Raw genomic sequence first — 21,791 nt, forward strand, 5'->3', positions numbered from 1 at the left:
CTATATATAATTATGGACCGATGTTGACCAATTTTTGCATGGTTGTTAGAGACCATATACTAACACCATGTACCAAATTTCAGCCGGATCGGATGAAATTTGCTTCTGTTAGAGGCCTCGCAAGCCAAATTTGGGGGTCCGTTTATATGGGGGCTATACGTAAAAGTGGACCGATATGGCCCATTTGCAATACCATCTGACCTACATCAATAGCAACTACTTGTGCCAAGTTTCAAGTCGATAGCTTGTTTCGTTCGGAAGTTAGCGTGATTTCAACAGACGGACGGACGGACGGACGGACATGCTCAGATCGACTCAGAATTTCACCACGACCCAGAATATATATACTTTATGGGGCCTTAGAGCAATATTTCGATGTGTTACAAACGGAATGACAAAGTTAATATACCCCCCATCCTATGGTGGAGGGTATAAAAATTTTGTGATATTTTGTCAAATAAATAATTTTTATAATTTTTTATAATTTTTTATAATTTTTTAATGGATTCTAACGCTTGTCGGAAACGTTTGACCTCAAATATTTTCAAAAATTCACAATTTTTTCAGATTGGATTTAGCATTTTTTTTCGACAAAATTTAAATGATTTGTACCATTTTATGAATTCTTACTCTGTTTTTAACCTATTTGAAACAAAAAAAGTTAAAATTATCCATTAAAAGTATGAAAAAAACAAGTTATAAAAAATTGAATTAAAATAACTTCCTGGGTAGTTAAAATAAAGAACATCATTGGGAGTACATCTTCTGGAAGTGCTTTTAAAGTTGTGCCTTTGGAAGAACTTCCAAATTTTTTTGCTGGGTATATTAGCCCGCATATAAACCGACCCCTAGATTTGATTTACGGAGCTTCCTGGAGGTGCAAACTTAATCCTATTCGGTTCAATACGTGGTTTTAGCATATGGCCACTAACAACCAAAAAAAAAATTGGTCCATATCGTTCCACACCTACACACAAAAAAATTTTTTTCTGATTCAATCACGAAATTAATTGATCCAAATAACTTTTTAATTGAAATGTCTTCAATCAAAGAAATGATAGTATCAATTAAAAAATTAATTGAAGGTCAATTAAAAATTAATTGATTCAATTAAAAAATTAATTGATACTATTAATTGTTGTGATTGATTTTTGTTTCAATTAAAAAATTTGTTGAATCAATTAAATTTTTAATTGAATATTTTTTAAAACTCAATTAAAAATTTAATTGGAAACATTTTCGTGAAATTTTTTTCTGTGTATATATGCCCCTATTTCAATCGATCACCAAATTTAGTCTCCGGAGCTTCCTGGGGGTGTAAATTTCATCCGATTGGGTTGAAATGGTCTTGGTATAAGGCCTCTAACAATATTGCAAAAATTCATCCATATCGGTCCATACCCTACGGGAAATGGATTAACCACAGGACCGGTACAGGACTAATCCCTGGTGTTTATAGACCAATCCTAGTTCTGGTCAAGACGTATGGAAGGGACCGGTCACTTTACCATGGGTTTGTCATTGACAGGGTAAATTTACACTTTATTACACATCTTGGACTCGTTCCTAAGGTCATGTCCTGGAACATTTTAGTAGTAGCACTCCATACACAGGTCCTCATGAACCAGTCTCGGACAAACTCTTAGGAATCTATTTTATTTTGGTTATCCGAGTCGCACCAGAAATGAAAAAACTTTTGAAATATGTTGAACAATTCTGGTAATTCTACGAGTACTTTACTAAATTTTTAAAACCAATAAGATTTTTATATCAAGCGAGTATGGAAATCATTAAATTATGACTATTTAAAAACTTCGACAAACTGGATCACCGTTACCAGTCCTGTGATAGGTCCGTCACACAGTGTCGTGTTTTCATATAAACGGTGGCCAAAAATAGAAGGAGTTATCGTAGATGAATGAAAATTGGTACACATTATTATTATAAGTAGGAATGGAAAAAAACGAAGTTTTGCGAAAATCGGCCCAAGGACACGCCCACCTCCCATATATCCTGAAATGAAAAAAACCTTATATTTTCCAAAATTGTTCTTGGAATTGAACCAAATTTGGCTCGATTTATCTCCGATATATTACTGATAACTGTGGTGAGTTATATGAAATTATCTCAAAGGACACGCCCACCTCCCATATATCCTGAAATCAACAAAAAATTATATTTTCCAAAATTGTTGTTGGAATTGAACCAAAATTGGCTTGATTTGTCATTGATGAATTTTTGATTAGTATATTTAATTTAATTTAATTATCTTACAAAAAACGTCTACATCCTACATGTCCTTGATACCAAATAAGAAAATCATTTTCTATATTATAAATATATTTTTTGTTTTAATTTGCCAATTACTATTATTATATTTAATAAGAGATAGGAAACAGATATTTTTCAAATTCATTATTATTGATTAACAAAATATTAAGAAAATGATTAAATAAATAATCATTTTCTCATTTACTTTCAACTTTAACTCTTCTTCTAAATAAGCAATTATTTCTCCCTGGGCAGCACTTGGAATACGATGCCTAAGCCAAATATTAAAATATTGTCGAATTTCCACCTGTCTCGACACTGAAAATTTAAAGAATAAATGAAAGAGGGATGAACGGGGACGCGAAACTAAATTTTTTATACTCTACCCAAATATTATACTAAAATATTAAAAAACTGTTTTTTGGTGTTTTTTACACTTCACTGAACTTGAATGTTTTCAACAAACTTCGATTTTCGCTTTTTGTTTACATTCGGTGTAATGGTAAACCCCATATGATCCACCAAACGAGCCAAAATAGCGAGTTGCCATATCATTATATTCTAACACCTTTTTCCAATCCTAAATTATACTGCTTTATCGACAATTTTTATTTTAACTTACCGAATTAAATTTGGGTAATTTTTATAATTTTTATATATCGATATTTTTTTTTTTACTAGAACTATTAACTTTGAATGCTCATAACTTTTTGGAAATATAAAATTTTTTAAAAATTCCTTTTGATTTAACATAAATGAAATGTTTGTAAAATGAAATCAACCTATTTTAAAAACTAGTACAGTGATATTTTTGATTTTTGGCCGCCCTCACGACACTGTGCGTCAGTGGCAATTTGCACTAATTTCCCGTAGGGTAATTATATTAGCCCCCATGTTAACCGAACCACCGTGGTGCAATTGTTAGCATGCCCACCTTGCATACACAAGGTCGTGGGTTCGATTCCTGCTTCGACCGAACACCAAAAAGTTTTTCAGCGGTGGATTATCCCACCTCAGTAATACTGGTGACATTTCTGAGGGTTTCAAAACTTCTCTAAGTGGTTTCACTGCAATGTGGAACGCCGTTCGGACTCGGCTATAAAAAGGAGGTCCTTCCTGATTGTTTCATTGAGCTAAACATGGAATCGGGCAGCACTCAGTGATAAGAGAGAAGTTCACCAATGTGGTATCACAATGGACTGAATAGTCTAAGTGAGCCTGATACATCGGGCTGCCACCTAACCTAACCTAACCGAACTCCGGATTTGATTTCCGGAGCTTCCTGAAGATGAAAATTACATCCAATTCGGTTCACATTTGGTACGTGGCCTTAGTATATAGTCTCTAGCATCCATGCATAAATTGGTCATAATCGATCCAGAATTATATATATCCCTATATAAACCTATCCCCAAATTTGATCTCCGGAGTTGCAAATTTCATCCGATCCGGTTTAAATTCGGTAAGTATGTCATTTGCTTTATACTAATCACGAAAAATGGGTCGATATAGCTCCATAATTATATAGCTCCCATATAAACCGACCTCACTAGACAAATTTTATCCGACTCGGTTGAATTTTGGCTCACTACTTACCGTGTTTAATTTGGTTCATGTCGACAATTATTACCGCAACCCAATCCATGGTGGAGGGTACATAATATTCGGCCGAACTTTCGGCTGTACATACTTTCGGATAGCATGGATTTTCTCTGTATATGAAGCACGTGCCACTGATGAACATGATTCTCTGATATGCCATTATGGCATGTAAAACATCTCTTTTGAAATTATATTATTTCGGATGATGTTGACGAAGAAGGGTCATGTGATTGATGTGGATTATAGAAATAAATTGTATTTCCAAGACTTTCGTTGAAAGGTAATGGACGCATGTATTCCATAAATTTCGAATTTAATATGTGAGGATAATTGTGTGCATTTGTATTTACGCAATGCTATTAAATTCTCAAACCAGACCATATAAAATAACCAGCACCATACAAAAACGAGAGCATTACAAATCAATAAATGTAATTATTATACCCTGTGCCACACTGTGGAACAGGGTATTATAAGTTAGTGCATATGTTTGCAACACCCAGAAGGAGACGAGATATACATATGGTGTCTTTGGCAAAAATGCTCAGGGTGGGCTCCTGAGTCGATATAGCCATGTCTGTCTGTCCGTCTGTCCGTGAACACATTTTTGTAATCAAAGTCTAGGTCGCAGTTTTAGTCCAATCGACTTCAAATTTGGCACAAGTATGTGTTTTGGCTCAGAATAGAACCCTATTAATTTTGGAAGAAATCGGTTCAGATTTAGATATAGCTCCCATATATATCTTTCGCCCGATATGGACTTATATGGCCCCAGAAGCCAGAGTTTTACCCCAATTTGGTTGGAATTTTGCACTAGGAGTACAATTAGTAGTGTAGTCAAGTGTGCCAAATTTTATTGAAATCGGTTCAGATTTAGATATAGCTCCCATATATATCGTTCGCCCGATTTACACTCATATGACCACAGTGGCCAATCTTTTACTCCGATTTAATTGAAATTTTGCACAGGGAGTAGAATTAGCATTGTAGCTATGCGTGCCAAATTTCGTTGAAATGGGTTCAGATTTAGATTGGTTAAAATCGGTTCAGATTTAGATATAGCTCCCATATATATCTTTCGCCCAATTTACACTCATGTGACCACGGGGGCCAAAGTTATACTCCCATTAACGTGAAATTTGGCAGAGATTGCAGAATTATTATTCTAACTATGCATGTCAAATTTAGTCAAATTTCCAAACTTTACACTAAATTCTGTGATGAATTCCCCATATTTTAGTCATATCCTTCACACTGTAATGCCAGATTTTCCACAGAACGTTTGAGTTTTAAATAAGGCTCAAAGTCGCCCGACTTGGCCAAATAATATATCACAACCCACACTTGACCACACATCTTGGCGAGATCTAACCAATATCCTTGTAAAATCGCCACTGATGAGTAGCAAGAATTGTAAATATTACTAAAATCTCGAATACATATGTATCGCCTGATAAATCATAAATGCTCTTTTGTACAATTGCATTAAAATTTCTCTCGCTTCATATTTCCCATATTTATTATACCCTGCGCCACACTGTGGAACAGGGTATTATAAGTTAGTGCATATGTTTGTAACACCCAGAAGGAGACGAGATAGACACATGGTGTCTTTGGCAATAATGCTCAGGGTGGGTCCCTTAGTCGATATAACCATGTCCGTCCGTCTCTCTGTGAACACATTTTTGTGATCAATGTCTAGGTCGCAATTTAAGTCCAATCGCCTTAAAATTTGGCACATGTTCCTAATTTGGGTCAGAATAGAACCCTATTGATTTTGGAAGAAATCGGTTCAGATTTAGATATAGCTCCCATATATATCTTTCGCCCGATGTGGACTAATATGGACCTAGCAGCCAGAGTTTTATACCAATTTGCTTGAAATTTTGTACAAACATAACACTTAGTCGTATAGTCAAGTGTGCAAAATTTGATTGAAATCGGTTCAGATTTAGATATAGCTCCCATATATATCTTTCACCCGATATAGACTTAAATGGCCCCAGAAGCCAGATTTTTTGCCGAATTTGGTTGAAATTTTGCACTAGGAGTACAATTAGTAGTATAGTCAAGTGTGCAAAATTTGATTGAAATCGGTTCAGATTTAGATATAGCTCCATATATATCTTTCGACCGATATGGACTAATATGGTCCTAAAAGCCAGAGTTTTGGCCCAATTTGGTTGAAATTTTGCACAGGGAGTAGATTTAACATTGTAGCTATGCGTGCCAAATTTGGATGAAATCGATTCAGATTTAGATATAGCTCCCATATATATATTTCGCCCGATATGGACTAATATGGTCCTAGAAGTCAGAGTTTTGGCCCAATTTGTTTGAAATTTTGCACTAGGAGTACAATTAGTAGTGCAGTTAAGTGTGCAAAATTTGATTGAAATCGGGTCAGATTTAGATATAGCTCCCATATATATCTTTCGCCCGATATGGACTAATATGGTTCTAATAGCCAGAGTTTTGGCCCAATTTGGTTGAAATTTTGCACAGGGAGTAGATTTAGCATTGTAGCTATGTGTGCCAAATTTGATTGAAATCGGTTCAGATTTATATATAGCTCACATATATAGCTTTCGCCCAATTTACACTCATATGACCACAGAGGCCAATTTTTTACTCCGATTTAGTTGAAATTTTGCACAGGGAGTAGAATTAGCATTGTAGCTATGCGTGCCCAATTTGGTTGAAATCGGTTCAGACTTAGATATAGCTCCCATATATATGTTTTTCTGATTTCGACAAAAATGGTCAAAATACCAACATTTTTCTTGTAAAATCGCCACTGCTTAGTCGAAAAGTTGTAAAAATGACTCTAATTTTCCTAAACTTCTAATACATATATATCGAGCGATAAATCATAAAAAAAACTTTGCGAAGTTTCCTTAAAATTACTTCAGATTTAAATGTTTCCCATATTTTTTTACTAACATTGTGTTCCACCCTAGTGCACTAGCCAACTTAAATTTTGAGTCTATAGATTTTGTAGAAGTCTATCAAATTATGTCCAGATCGAGTGATATTTAAATGTAAGTATTTGGGACAAACTTTTATATATAGCACCCAACACATTTGACGGATGTGATATGGAAAATTTAGATCTACAAAATGGTGCAGGGTATAATATAGTCGGCCCCGCTCGACTTTAGACTTTCCTTACTTGTTTTTAACTAACATTGTGTTTTATCCCAGCCGATTTAAATTTTAATTCTAGAGTTTTTGTAAAAGTACAAAAAATTGTCTCCATTAAAAGTATTTGTATCTGGAAATGCAAACCTTTATATAGCTCCCAGCAAATTTGAAGTAGTTGAGATGGTAACACAAATGTTTGTCTATATAGTGGTGAAGGGTATAATATAGTCGGCTGCGTCCGACTTTAGACTTTACTTACTTGTTTTTATTTAAAGAAGTATGCCTTATATTTAAAGATTTTTTTGTTCAGTGTAGACACGGACAGCAAACATTGTCATAAGCACACTCACTTAATTTATACACAGTATATCCGTTTAATTGTTGTAGATTTCTTTAATGCGGTAGCACGTAGCGTATGAGTATTGATTAACCAAACATTAATCATACGTCACAGTGCGTTATCTAATAACGATAGATAGCATACACTCGTCTAACGCATTTGTATGGTTTTAATTTGGTGTTATCCATACACAACCACACATACACACACGCACACATCCCAGGGGCTATTTGATTTGATTTTGGCTATGGGGTTTGTGTGTATGTGTTTGTAGGTTAGCATAGCGGCATTATATTTTGGTTTACAGTGAATTGTACATATTTCCATTGAATTATGTTGAAAAATATTGAATTTTCTCATCTATCTCTCACTCTCTCTCTCTCCATTTGGTGTTGCCATGCCATTGACAGTGATGGGTAATGAATGGCTTAGGTGGCAAAATTCTCCGAATTTCAACTCACAAGCTGTGTATGTGTGGAGTTACGTTTTAGTTGTGTAAGGTTAGCTAATGGAATTTCCAAGAATTCAAAATGTGGGAAATGTAATCGAAATGAAAGTCATTTTTACGGTATTTTACTTTGCTTTATTATTTATATCCCCAGGAACTCAAACTCAAACATTTGATTACCACTAGTCTTTAATTTTGTATACTTTTCACACTAGATTTGTTGCAATCGTACATTGTACATGCAAATAATCTGCCATAAATAAAATGCAATATAATTATATGGAAATTGATTTATTTATAGACAATTTTGATTGAGGGAGAATTTTCGCAATAATATTTGAAGTTTGTTTTTTCCTTTTTAACTGTTGCTGTTTAGAAATAAAATTATGAAAATTTTTTTTTTAAATATAAAATATTTTTTGATGTATCTCATAGCTCTAAATTTAAAATGTGACGTGAATTGCACAACTACAACCCTAAGAAGTTTAGGTTTCTAAAAAATAGATCAATTTTACAAATTTCAGCAAAATCGACTTCTATGTTGTCCTATGTTGTATAAAATTGGTGAACAAATCTATATAGAAGCCCCATCACAACATGGACGTATACAAACAAAATTTTCTATAGAAATACAATTTTGACAAAATTTTCTATACAAATAGAATTTTCTGTAGAAATAAGAGATTGACAAATTTTTCTATAGAAATAAAATTTAATTTTTAATTTAATTTTAGCAAGGTCATACTATCAAAGCCCTTTTTTTAATTCGGTAAAATATTTAAAGTTCGACACATTTACAGTGCAAGAGATATACATCCAATAAATTGTCGCTTTTTCAGAAATTCCTATAGAAATAAATTTTTTTCAAAAATTTCTATAGAAATAAAATTTTTACAATTACTATTCGAGCTTAATGGACAATTTTAGATTAAGGAAGTTGTTATTAATGAGTAAAGTGGGAGTAAAGATGATTCAATTTGTAAGAGGATAATTCCCAAATGTTTTCTTCATAAGGAGTTAGCATAACATAAAGGGTCCAAAATTGAATTATCTGTCCCAGCCAGATCTATACTGAAGACGGTGGAAAGGTTCATTCGCCCGAACCGAAACATGTACAGTATAGGCGTGTATAGATTTATATCTGGCGTTTTCTTTCCAATGACTCATTAATAACAACTTCCTTAATCTAAAATTGTCCATTAAGCTCGAATAATAATGGTAAAATTAAAGATATCATGCATTTGGACGTTAATTGCCTGTTTCGTTATCAGGCTAACATGAAAAAACTAAAATTTTGACAAAAATTTCTATACAAATAAAATTAAAAAAAATTGTCTGTGGAAAAAAATATTTCCTACAGAAAATTGTGTCAAAATTTTATTCCTATAGAAAATTTTTCCAAATTTTATTCCTATAGAAAATTTTGCCAACATTTTATTCCAACAGAAAATTTTGTCAAAGTTTAATCTATAAAAAAAATTTTCAAAATTTTATTTCTATAGAAATTTTTTGCAAAATTTTATTTCTATTGAAATTTTTTTCAAAATTTTATTTCTATAGAAAATTTTGTCAAAACTTAATTTGTATAGAAAATTTTTAAAATTTTATTGCTATAGAAAATGTTGTCAAAATTTTATTTCTATAGAAAAATTTGTCAAAATGTTATTTCTATAGAAAATTTTGCCAAAATTTTATTTCTATAGAAAAACTTTGTTAAAATTTTATTTCTATAGAAAGTTTTGTCAAAATTTTATTTCTATTGAAAATTTTGTCATAATTTTATTTCAATAGAAAATTCTGTCAAAATTTTATTTCTATACAAAAATTTGTCAAACTTTTATTTCTATAGAAAACTGTGTTATTATTTTATTTTGATAGAAAATTTTGTCATAATTTTATTTCAATAGAAAATTTTGTTAAAATTTTACTTCTTTATAATATTTTGTCAAAATTTTATTTCTTTAGAATGTAGAATAAAGAAATAAAATTAGAATAAAATTTTATTCCTATAATAAATTAAAGAAAATGTTGTTCAAATTTTATTTCTATAGAAAATGTTGACAACATTTTATTTCTACCGAAAATTTTGTCAAAATTTTATTTCTATAGAAAATTTTGTCAAAATTTTATTTCTATAGAAAATGTTGTCTAAATTATTATTTATTTCTATAGAAAATGTTGTCAAGATTTTAATTTATTTTATTATTTATTTCTATAGAAAATTTTGACAAAATTTTATTTCTACAGAAAATTTTGTCAAAATTTAATTTCTATAGAAAATTTTGTCAAAATTTTATTTCTATAGAAAATGTTGTCAAAATTTTATTTCTATAGAAAATGTTGTCAAGATTTTATTTCTATAGAAAACTGTGTTAAAATTTTATTTCCATAGAAAACTTTGTTAAAATTTTACTTTGATAGAAATTGTTGTCATAATTTTATTTCAATAGATAATTTTGTTAAAATTTTACTTCTTTAGAATATTTTGTCAAAATGTTATTTCTTTAGAATGTAGAATAAAGAAATAAAATTAGAATAAAATTTTATTTCTATAAACAATTGAAGAAAATATTGTTCAAATTTTATTTCTATATAAAAATTTGTCAAAATTTTATTTCTATAGAAAATTTTGTAAAAATTTTATTTCTATAGAAAATGTTGTCAAGATTTTATTTCTATAGAAAATGTTGTCAAAATTTTATTTCTATAAAAAATGTTGTCAAAATTTTATTTCTATAAAAAAATTTTCAAAATTTTATTTCTATAGAAAATTTTGTCAAAATTTTATTTCTACAGACATTTTTGTCAAAATGTTATTTCTACAGACATTTTTGTCAAAATTTTATTTCTATAGAAAACTTTGTCAAAATTATATTTTTATAGAAAATTTTGTCAAAATTTTATTTCTCTAGAAAATTTTGTCAAAATTATATTTCTATAGAAAATTTTGTCAAAATTTTATTTCTATAGAAAATGTTGTCTAAATTATTATTTATTTCTATAGAAAATGTTGTCAAGATTTTATTTCTATAGAAAACTGTGTTAACATTTTATTTCCATAGAAAACTTTGTTAGAGTTTTATTTTGATAGAAAATTTTGTCATAATTTTATTTCTATAGAAAATTTTGTTAAAGTTTAACTTCTTTAGAATATTTTGTCAAAATGTTATTTCTTTAGAATGTAGAATAAAGAAATAAAATTAGAATAAAATTTTATTTCTTTAGAATGTAGAATAAAGAAATAAAATTAGAATAAAATTTTATTTCTATAAAAAAATTAAAGAAAATGTTGTTCAAATTTTATTTCTATAGAAAATTTTGACAAAATTTTATTTCTACAGAAAATTTTGTCAAAATTTAATTTCTATAGAAAATTTTGTCAAAATTTTATTTCTATAGAAAATGTTGTCAAAGTTTTATTTCTATAGAAAATGTTGTCAAAATTTTATTTCTATAGAAAATGTTGTCAAGATTTTATTTCTATAGAAAACTGTGTTAAAATTTTATTTCCATAGAAAACTTTGTTAAAATTTTACTTTGATAGAAATTTTTGTCATAATTTTATTTCAATAGATAATTTTGTTAAAATTTTACTTCTTTAGAATATTTTGTCAAAATGTTATTTCTTTAGAATGTAGAATAAAGAAATAAAATTAGAATAAAATTTTATTTCTATAAACAATTGAAGAAAATATTGATCAAATTTTATTTCTATATAAAAATTTGTCAAAATTTTATTTCAATAGAAAATGTTGTCAACATTTTATTTCTATAGAAAATGTTGTCAAGATTTTATTTCTATAGAAAATGTTGTCAAAATTTTATTTCTGTAAAAAATTTTGTCAAAATTTTATTTCTATAAAAAAATTTTCAAAATTTTATTTCTATAGAAAATTTTGTCAAAATTTTATTTCTAGACATTTTTGTCAAAATGTTATTTCTACAGACATTTTTGTCAAAATTTTATTTCTATAGAAAACTTTGTCAAAATTATATTTTTATAGAAAATTTTGTCAAAATTTTATTTCTCTAGAAAATTTTGTCAAAATTATATTTCTATAGAAAATTTTGTCAAAATTTATTTCTATAAAAAATTTTGCCAAAATTTTATTTCTATAAAAAATTTTGTCAAAATTTTATTTCTATAGAAAATTTTGTCAAAATTGTATTTATTATTTGTTGTTTTGGTTTTTCTATATTTTTATTTTCTATATTTAATTCATGGAATTATTATGTTTTGAGAAAGCTTCCTTGACTTAAATAATTTTTTGCGTACCTTTGTTAAATGAACTAGAAACGAAGGAACATATATGTACAAATAAAGCATAGCGATGTACTAAATTCGTGTCCCCCACAAAATAGTTCAGAATTTCTTAAAATTTGTAAATTTTACCAATAATTGGCCCATCTTGAATATTGTATGGCACTTAAGACATTTTTGCCATTTTTAACTCCATTTTTTCCCATCAAACTACGAGATTTTCTTTAACAATTCGGAAAAAAACAATTATGTCTAATAAATTTTCTAGAATTCGTCGAAAAATATGTACTTATTTTTGAGAAACATTTGACATTTGCTTTTATAATACACTTTAATTAAAATTTTCTAAAATTAACTAAAATTTTCCTAAGAAAAATTCAAATTCGAAATTTTAAGGACAAGAAATCTTTTACAACAATATTTTTTTGTAATGTGTTAGGGTATAAATTCTGTCTTAGTCACAACTCTAAATTGTATGACAAGACCTCTATCAATCAATCCTAAATTCAACTATGTCTACTTAAGTTCATTGAATGACGTTGACATTAATGTATGTTCGTTGTCAGAACCTTTACGATCTGTAACATTGATTGACATGGTTTCCAGTATGTTCTCCGAAAAGAAAAGTTTTTTTTTTGTAAACCATTCATAGAACGAAGTACTAAAGTTTTAAATGCTATCCATATTTTCATAAGAACGCCATAATTCGAAATCAAGAGTTTTCTAATAAAGACTCGTTAAGCAATTGAATATGGTAGAGATAAAGCATAACGAATTGAGGTAAATATTATATTGACACCATCTCTTTTCCGGTTTTCAGGTTGTTCGATTCTCTTGTACTGAAATTTTTGAGATAAAACGTTCTTGAATCATACGAATTTGAGATGTCTCAGTACCAATTAGGAATTTTAATAAAAACTTTTTTTCATCTTTCCAGGCCATGCAATGTTTGCGAAAACTTTGTAGGTTGACATATTCTGACATATTTATCGCTTTTTTCTTTTTAATTTCTTTAAATATTAAATAATTTCTGTCGTACCCATCATTCCTGGGCCTTATTTAAGTGAAAGCTGTAAATGAAGGATTACTGAATTTAAAGGGGAAAAAGTCTTGTGTAAATGTAAGGGAAAAAAATGTATATATGCACTGTTAGAAAATATATTTTTCATATTTTCCGATATAAACAAAATGTGTTTCGGGCAAAATTTTTAAACATTATTTATTTAAGTGCAAACATGTAATGTTCCTAAACTAATACTAAATGTTTGGGACACATATGTTAATATGTTAGAACATATTATGTTTGGGGCATTAATGTTTCATAAAAATAATATGTGTGAATGTAAGCATATATAAATTTACAAATTTCGAGTAAACATAGATATGTTGTGATATTTTATTCAGAGAGCGACAGAGAGAGTGTAGAGAAAAAAATAGAGATGTAAACCGGGAGAGTTGACGAAAGATATCAACATAACACAGCGGGAGAATCAAAAGAGAGCAATTTCTGTGAAACCGCTTGTATGTTATTTCGGAAAATTGTTTTATGATAAGGCCAAAAATTTGATATGCTTAAGTATAAATATTATTTAATTTGAATATTAGAATGAGTATTCGGAGCAAGAGCAAGAACCAAGAGAATAGACATTTGAAAACAAAAAAAAAAGTATATATGGCCGTAAGTTCGGCCAGGCCGAATCTTATGTACCCTCCACCATGGATTGCGTAGAAACTTCTACGAAAGACTGTCATCCACAATCGAATTACTTTGGTTGTGGTATCTTAAATCGTTTTCTAAATTGTGAGTTAGTCCATACGTGGTATATATTAGACAAAAAAGGTATGTGTAGGTAAGTCTACAAATAATTACGAATCGATATGGACTTTTGCACGGTACGTAGGGAGCCAGAGTTGAAATATGGGGGTCGTTTATATGGGGGCCATATACAATTATGAACTTCATATGGACGATTTTTGTGCGATTGGGGATCGATTTATCTGAGGGCTATATATAACTATATACCGATATGGACCTCGTTAGGCATGGTTATTAACGGCCATATACTAGTACAATGTACCAAATTTCAACAGACTCGGATGAAATTTGCTCCTCCAAGAGGCTCCAAAACCAAATCTGGGGATCAGTTTATATGGGGGCTATATATGATTATGAACTTATATGGACCACTTTTGGCATGGTTGTTCAATATCATATACTACCACCACGTACCAAATTTCAACCAGATCGGATGAATTTTGCTTCTCCAAAAGGCACCGGAGGTCAAATCTGGGGACCGGTTTATATGGGGGCTATATATAATTATGGACTGATATGAACCAATTCATGCATGGTTGTTGGATACCATATATTAACATCACGTACCTAATTTCAAACGAATCGGATGAATTTTGCTCTTCCAAGGTGCTCCGGAGGTCAAATCTGGGGATCGGTTTATATGGGGGCTATATATAATTATGGACCGATTTCGACCAATTTTTGTATGGGTGTTTGAGGCCATATATTAACACCACGTACCCAATATCAACTGAATCAGATGCATTTTGGTCTTCCAAGAGGCTCTGGAGGTCAAATCTGGTGATCGGTTTATATGGGGCTATATATAATTATGCCGGATCGGATGAAATTTGTTTCTCTTAGAGGCTCCGAAAGCCAAATCGGGGGATCGGTTTATATGGGGGCTATATATAATTATGGACCGATGTGGACCAATTTTTGCATGGTTGTTAGAGACCATATACAAACTCTTTGTACCAAATTTCAGCCGGATCGAATGAGATTTGCTTCTCTTAGAGGGGACCGGTTTATATGGGGGCTATATATACCCAGCAAAAAAGTTTGGAAGTTCTTCCAAAGGCACAACTTTAAAAGCACTTCCAGAAGATGCACTCCCAATGATGTTCTTTATTTTAACTACCCTTGAAGTTCTTTTAATTCAATTTTTTATAACTTGGGTTTTTCATACTTTTAATGGGTAATTTTAACTTTTTTTTTTGTTTCAAATAGGTTAAAAACAGAGTAAGAATTCATAAAATGGTACAAATCATTAAAATTTGGTCGAAAAACTTGCTAAATCCAATCTGAAAAAAATTGTGAATTTTTGAAAATATTTGAGGTCAAATGTTTGCGACAAACGTTAGAATCCATTAAAAAGAATGAAAAATTATAAAAATTATTTGTTTGACAAAATATCACAGAATTTTTTAATTTACATCCAAAACATTGATGTAATTTACATCCAAAACATTGAGTGATGCAAATTCAGTGCAACGGCTGTTGAAATGGAGGACTTCCGTCCTATGACAAACTCATGTTAAATTCATCACTTCTGCGTCAATTTTGCACCACTTCCGGATCCAAAAAGAACATTTTCATTACTTTTTTGGCGACGCTTTTTTTGCTGGGTAATTATGGACTGATATGAACCAATTCATACATGGTTGTTGGATACCATATATTAACATCACGTACATAATTTAAACCGAATCGGATGAATTTTGCTCTGGGGACCGGTTTATATGGGGGCTATATATAATTATGGACTGATATGAACCAATTCATGCATGGGTGTTGGATACCATATATTAACATCACGCACCTAATTTAAACCGAATCAGATGAATTTTGCTCCTCCAAGAGGCTCCGGAGGTCAAATCTGGGGATCGGTTTATATGGGGCTATATATAATTATGGACTGATATGGACCAATTTTTGCATGGTTCTTAGAGACCATATATTAATACCATGTACCAAATTTCAGCCGGATCGGATGAAGTTTGCTGCTCTTAGAGGATTCGCAAACCAAATCTGGGGATCAGTTTATATGGGGCTATATATAATTATGGACCGATATGGACCAATTCTTTCATGGTAGTTAGAGATCATATTCTAACACCACGTACCAAATTTCAACCGGATCGGATGACTGTTGCTCCTCTAAGAGGCTCCGGAGGTCAAATCTGGGAATCGGTTTATATGGGGGCTATATATAATAATGGACCGATATGGACCAATTTGTGCATGGTTCTTAGAGACCATATATTAATACCATGTACCAAATTTCAGCCGGATCGGATGAAATTTGCTGCTCTTAGAGGATCCGCAAACCAAATCTGGGGATCGGTTTATATGGGGGCTATATAATTATGGACCGATATGGACCAATTTTTGCATGGTTGGTAGAGACTATATACTAACACCACATACCAAATTTCAACCGGATCGGGTGAATTTTGCTCCTCTAAGAGGCTCCGGAGGTCAAATCTGGGGATCGGTTCATATGGTTTTGCATGGTTGTTAGAGACCATATACTTACACCATGTACCAAATTTCAGCCAGATCGGATGAAATATGCTACTCTTATAGGCTCCGCAAGCCAAATCTGGGGTCCGTATGTATGGGGGCTATACGTAAAAGTGAATCGATATGGCCCATTTGCAATAACAATACTTGTGCCAAGTTTGAAGTCGATAGCTTGTTTCGTTCGGAAGTTAGCGTGATTTCAAGAGACGGACGGACGGACGGACATGCTTAGATCGGCTCAGAATTTCACCACGACCCAGAATATACATACTTTATGGGGTCTTAGAGCAATATTTCGATGTGTTACAAACGGAATGACAAAGTTAATATACCCCCATCCTATGGTGGAGGGTATAAAAATTACGTTCCATCACAAAAACTCAAAACAGAATGTTCACAATTTGGTTCACGGGCGTTCACGATTTCATGAACGGCATCCGTTTTTCTTTGGCCGTGAGAAGTCTTAAAATAATCGTTAGACGTTAACATATTATGGCAATTCCCTCGGCGGTGAAATGTGCTAAAGCGATTGTTAACGCGTATGGTGCAGAAAACAAGGGTTCGAGTCACGCTAGCAGAAATCTTTTTTTATTTTTGTTTATAAAGGTTTAGTTATATACCATGCTTTAATCCGTACGTTGATGGAAAGTTGATATTTTTCAGTTTGAAGCACTCTAACAAAACTGTTGCTTTCTAAGAGAAAATTCAACTCTTCAATCAACGGACGAATTAACGCATGGTATGTAACTCAACCTTAAACTCGTAACCATAACGTTTTCAGATCATGAACGCTGGTTGTTGTTTTGACAACGCATGGTGTCATTTTATCGTTGTCAGATTGATACGGCCCCGCCCGACTTTTGACTTTACTTACTTGTTTATTTATTAGAGGTGTGTACGTGAGTAATAGTTTACTCACGCTCACGCACTCTCACGACTGAAAATCATACTCACACACACTTGCGCACGAAAACTATCGTGACTCACGAAAAGAAAATTTGTGCTCACGCACGAAAACGTCATGACTCACGAAAAATACCGTGACTCACGAAAAATATCGTGACTCACGAATAATTTTATGATTAATTTACCTTACCCAAGTGTCTGAAAACATGAGCATTATTAAAATCGAGAGTGTTATTAAACTCTTAACATCCTAGGTGTCACTAAAATTGTAATTGAATTTAACTCTTAAGCGTTTTATGCTGGTGAGCAGGAATATTTTCGTGAGTGTAATTCGTTACTTACGTACACTCTCGAAGATATTATTTTCGTGACTCACGCTCACGCACGAGATTTTGGTTTGTTAATCACGCACACTCACGCTGTTGTCATGAGCGTGACTCACGACCCACGCACGAATCACGAAAATTTTCGTGAGTCACGACAATTTCGTGTCACGTGCACACCTCTATTATTTATGTATATATGGCAGAACTTTTGCGAAAACATCATAATAGAAGTTTTGCGAAACCCATTTCAGTGGATGATATTAAAATTTAAATTTCATTTCTCATTATTGCAGTAGAGAAGTTTTTTGCCACCGACTCTCTCTCCCTCTCTCTGTCTCTCTTTGCTCATCCGGAGCTGTTTGGCGTCAATGATTGACGTAAATTCAACATCCTTTATTATTCATCTCTAGTTGTTTTTTTTTAAAGGTTATCCCTGTCGCGTGTAACAATTTTGTGTGAATATTTTCTGGGAAATTATCACTTAACTTATTCAGCTTCTAATGTTTGCTGTTATTGTAAAACAAGTGTATCTCGAAAGCCATTTCAGAGATCTTGGGGGAAAAAATTGTCTGATTCTATTTCGTCGTCGTAGTTTACTATGCAGGATGCACACACACAAAAAGAATTTCATTTTTATACCCTCCACCATAGGATGGGGGTATATTAACTTTGTCATTCCGTTTGTAACACATCGAAATATTGCTCTAAGACCCCATAAAGTATATATATTCTGGGTCGTGGTGAAATTCTGAGTCGATCTAAGCATGTCCGTCCGTCCGTCCGTCTGTTGAGATCACGATAACTTCCGGACGAAACAAGCTATCGACTTGAAACTTGGCACAAGTAGTTGTTATCTATGTAGGTCGGATGGTATTGAAAATGGGCCATATCGGTCCACTTTTACGTGTAGCCCCCATATAAAGGGACCCTCAGATTTGGCTTGTGGAGCCTCTAACAGAAGCATATTTCATCCGATCCGGCTGAAATTTGGTACATGGTGTTGGTATATGGTCTCTAACAACCATGAAAAAATTGGTCCACATCGGTCCATAATTATATATAGCCCCCATATAAACCGATCCCCAGATTTGGCTTGCGGAGCCTAAAAGAGAAGCAAATTTCATCCGATCCGGCTGAAATTTGGTACATGGTGTTAGTATATAGTCTCTAACAACCATGCAAAAATTGGTCCACATCGGCCCATAATTATATATGGACCCCATATAAACCGATCTCCAGATTTGGCTTGCGAAGCCTCAAAGAGAAGCAAATTGCATCCGATCCGGCTGAAATTTGGTACATGGTGTTGGTATATGGTCTTTAACAACCGTGCAAAAATTGGTCCACATCGGTCCATAATTATATATAGCGCCCATATAAACCGATCTCCAGATTTGGGTTCCGGAGCCTCAAAGAGAAGCAAATTTCATCCGATCCGCCTGAAATTTGGTACATGATATTGGTATATGGTCTCTAACAACCATGCAAAAATTGGTCCACATAAGTTCATAATTATATATAGCCCCCATATAAACCGATCCGCAGATTTGGCTTGCGAAGTCTCCAAGAGAAGCAAATTTCATCCAATCCGGTTGTAATTTGGAACATGGTGTTAGTATATGATCTTTAACAAGCGTGCCAGAATTGGTCCATATCGGTCCATAATTATATATAGCCCCCATATAAAACGTTCTCCAGATTTGACCTCCGGAGCCTCTTGGAGGAGCAAAATTCATCCGATCCGGTTCAAATTAGGAACGTGGTGTTAGTATATGGTCGCTAACAACCATACCAAAATTGGTCCAATCACACAAAAATTGGTCCATATCGGTTCATAATCATGGTTGCCACTAGAGCCAAAAATAGTCTACCAAAATTTTATTTCTATAGAAAATTTTGTCAAAATTTTATTTCTATAGAAAATTTTGTCAAAATTTTATTTCTAGATCAAATTTTGTTAAAATTTTATTCGGTTCATAATAAAATTTTCATCATTGTCAAAATTTTATTTCTATAGAAAATTTTGTTCAAATTTGATTCGGTTCATATCATGGTTGCCACTCGAGCCAAAAATAATCTACCAAGATTTTATTTCTATAGAAAAATGTGTCAAAAGTTTATTTCTATAGAAAATTTTGTGAAAATTTTATTTCTATAGAAAATTTTGTTAAAATTTTATTTCTGTAGAAAATTTTGTCAAAATTTTATGTCTACTTTGTCAAACTGAATTATATACGTATTGGATCGATCTTTTTTGATTTAATATATACCACGTATGGACTTACATACAATTTAAAATATGGTGTTAGGAGGTTTTAAAATACCTTGCCATCGGCAAGCGTTACCGCAACTTAAGTAATTCGATTGTGGATGGCAGTGTTTAGAAGAAGTTTCTACGCAATCCATGATGGAGGGTACATAAGCTTCGGCCTGGCCGAACTTACGGCCGTATATACTTGTTATATTTTCAATTTGTCCAAGTTATAAACGATTTTTCTAGTAAACGCTTTTCTTATTGTTGGTGGAAAATTAACAGCAACAAAAGCAAACATCTATTTATTTTTACAATATCTCTTTATTTTTACAATATCTGCTGTCTCTTTCTCTCCCTCTGTTGGAAATACAAAAATAGAACAAACACGAATTTCAATTCCCCCAAGGAACCAGTGTACGTTCGATATGGGGAATCCTTGCTAACCAGGTAGAATGTAAATAAAATTTAAAACAAAAAACACCAAGCATACTACAATAAATCTCTTGGTTAACAGAAAACAAATTCTTTGTTCATATTCCTGACGTTCCCGGTCTGTGTTACCAGATAGCACATTTTAATATTCTGGTATTTGGGAAATGTGGTGGGCAAGGACGAGGGCGATGGTCGACGACTATGACAATGTGTCTGCGGACGTTAGCATTTTCCGTGTGTATTGTTCTAATCAGTTTGGCCAACAAAGAATGGCAGAAAAACCAGGAGACTAAACATAACATCATCATATACCTCTGGACATATTTACTCCTATAAACTGACTGGTAAAATGCAAAATGTGTTATGTAGCAAAGTAAAAAAAATGTGAGGGTTTATAATGATCGAAATAAAAAGATAAGTAAAATTCTCACTAAGTGCGTTCTAAGCATTTTTCTGCGTTGGTTTACAATGAAAAAAGGTTGCTTAGTTCCAAGACTTTGTCCATCCACACTCAAAAAAAAAAAAAAAAAAAAAAACATTTGGGTGCATGAAATTTGGTTTTAGCGATTTCCATGAAATCACATCCATTTAGCATCGAATAGACCCATACAAATATTTTATGTATTAATCCACATTTGTATTTTATCTAACGAAATGCACATAATTACTAAATACATTAGGATAGCACCATGAACTGAAATGAAAATATTCGTAAGTTTCCAATTAACGCCCAGCAAAAAAAGAGCTTTAAAAAAAAGTTGTTTGGATCCCCAATTTGCATCATCTCCAATGAATTTTACATGGGCTTGTCATAGGTCGGAAGTACTCCATTTTTGGATACTTTGCATTGCTTTAGAAGTTGTGCCTTGAAATTTAAAAAAAAGAAAAAAATCTCCAATTTCACTTTTTTTATTTTTATCAGTATTTTTTGTTACACTTTTATTATCTAATTTTTACAAATTGAAAAACTTCTTCGCTTCCACCGGGGGTTGTTCAACTGAGTCTGTTGGCACCATAACAGAACACTTTACCACACTCAGTCACAAACGCCATTAAAGGCGATACATCAAAACGTATATTTAAATGTTTGTGATACGAAAATAATATGATATCACGGCATGACATTCTAACTACTTCTTGAGATGTTCTTTGAAAAAAATAAAGAACGCCGTTTCAAATCTCGCCAGCGGCAATTTTTTTAATCCAATATTTTTCTAAAAAATATTTCTTAAAGTTATACATCGTTTTTATTTTTTTAATTTCACCATATATTTTTGCATAACTATATTTTTTCCATTAAAAATCCACAAAAATTAAAAATTATCATAATTTGCAAAATCTTCTCAAAAGAAATTCCATGGAAGTGAAAAAGTCAAGCGGCACAGGTTCAAATCCCAACGAGAATGAAATTTTTGAAATTTATTTTTATAATTTTCTTTTTTTTAATGATTTTCTATTTTTTTTTGTGAAATTTAATTGTCCAAAA

The 21,791-nt window shown here is 31.9% G+C and overlaps 1 protein-coding gene across 1 annotated transcript in view; it reads left to right on the plus strand.

Annotated features, from left to right (window-relative positions):
• The window catches only part of Rab3-GEF (Rab3 GDP-GTP exchange factor), a 233,866-nt gene that overhangs the window by 57,185 nt on the left and 154,890 nt on the right, over nucleotides 1-21,791 (plus strand). The window lies entirely within an intron of this gene.

The sequence above is a fragment of the Haematobia irritans genome, chromosome 3, assembly GCF_050003625.1.
Source record: "Haematobia irritans isolate KBUSLIRL chromosome 3, ASM5000362v1, whole genome shotgun sequence".
Classification (NCBI taxonomy): Eukaryota; Metazoa; Arthropoda; class Insecta; order Diptera; family Muscidae; genus Haematobia; species Haematobia irritans.